Below are 1982 nucleotides of genomic sequence, written 5' to 3'. Positions count from 1 at the left end.
TATACCGCATTGAAACATGAGAAACAAGATGAGAGAGAGAACTGTTTAAAAGGAATACAGGATTAGGTATTTTTTTCCACGACAAGATTACAGAAAAAGAAATGCATCATAAAGTGGACTGTGAACTTGGGGGGGGGATTGTATAACAATGAAATAATTTATTTTTCTTTTCAAAGAGAAAAAATAACTGGGAGGAGTGGTGGGCAGGGAGGGAAATGTGCAACAATGAATGAATGGGGGAAAATTAAATGGAAAGAATATGCTGTAAAAAATATAGAAACACAGGGTGGAAGTGGGAAGAATGTGCTCCATGGTAGGCATTGCAGATGTGTCACAAAATTACATGTGTATGAATTTTTATGTGGAGATTTATAATAATTTTCTCAATAAACTTTCATCCAAATAACACTAAAAAGTTGAACAAAAACACGAGAGTTACATTTCTCTGCCCTCAGCTTTCCTTTGTAGAACCAGAACACCCTCCCCATTGCCATCCACTTGTAGCAACCCTCCTTGGAGTTTCCATGCTGTAAGTCTTTATGAGAGGAGATGACTTTATGAGGAAATACGACTGCTCATCTTTCTGCCACAGAGTGCCTCGTAGATTCACACTGCCAACTTTTTGGTTAGCAGCCTGATACATTGCATGAGACACCATGGGGCCACCTTTCCCTGTGTGTATGAACATCTAAACTGCCCAAACTAAAGCTGGTCGGAATCATGATGAGCATTTTGGTCTCCTTTCCACACTTTAAGTTAAGGGATTGTGAAAAAGACTTGCCTTGTTGGTGGGTCATTTAGTAATGGGCTAGCCAGTGCACAGACAGAACAACACCCACATTGTGCCTCTCTGGGCTTAAGTCTCAACAATCTAATGATTGTTAACTTCCAACACAGAATTCCCTGGTGTTGGGGCCAGCAGGACTGGCTCCCACTCCAGAGCAAACTGAACAAACAGGTTCAAGGTGAGGACGGTGTGCACTTGACAGGGATCCCGGATGGCAGGTCTAAAAGCAGGGCCTGCTCAGAGGATCAGAATAGTAGACAATCATTTCAAAAAAGAGGAAACAAAAGAAAAATCGTGTTCCTTAGCCCATGAGATCAGATAAAGCGAGTTTGGACAAATGTGGGAACATGGATTCGAAGGCAAAGCATGTACTGTGAGTCTGTGGACCCCTCTGAACATTTAGGGGATTGACTGATAGGAATTGAGTTGCATTTCCTCTCTGAAAACTATATTTCTGGGAACCTTCAGATTAAACTCAAACATGAAGGCAAGATAAGCACAGAGAAAGGAGGGGGAAAAAGGCCTGGTGGAGGAGGGTACTGGGCGCTTGTCAGAGTAGAGGAGGGAATAAATAAAGCTTTTACTGCTCTATCAGGGAAAGGAAATACTAAAATTAAAGTAGATACAGTGAGGGAAGGAGGAGAGTGAAACACAAGATGATTACACAATGGTTGCGTGTTCAAGTGCCCTTTTGATGACCCCTTTTTACCAAAAATAAAATTGTCAAGGCCCTGTCTCTATTCTATCATGGTTACCAGGGTAATTCTGTTGAAAATACACTTAAACCCGCTGCCAATAAATTGCTTTCAACTCACCTGGACCCTCTGTTGGGTCTCTTAGATTGTACATCTTTATAGGTGGAGACTGCTCATTTTTCTCCAGCACAAAGCGGGCTGGATTTGAACCGCTGACCTTTCAGATAGCAATGGGACATAGTACGCCACTACAAAAGCATGAACTAAAAATTACCTGGGTCATTCCTGTAAATATACATATGTTGTTGTTGTTGTGTGCCGTCAAGTTGCTTGCGACTCATAGCGACCCTATGTACAACAGCCCTAAACGCTGCTCTAGCCTGTGCCGTTCGCACTGCCTCTGACACACCCATCCCGATCACCCCAGTCACTGAATCAATCCATCTCATAGAGGGTCTTCCCCTCCTGCGCTGTCCCTCCACCCGCCCAAGCATGATGTC

The sequence above is a fragment of the Elephantulus edwardii genome, unplaced genomic scaffold (genome assembly GCF_000299155.1).
Source record: "Elephantulus edwardii isolate Elephantulus edwardi_28Jun2011 unplaced genomic scaffold, EleEdw1.0 scaffold00135, whole genome shotgun sequence".
NCBI classification, from domain to species: Eukaryota; Metazoa; Chordata; class Mammalia; order Macroscelidea; family Macroscelididae; genus Elephantulus; species Elephantulus edwardii.
This window is presented reverse-complemented; position numbering follows the sequence as displayed.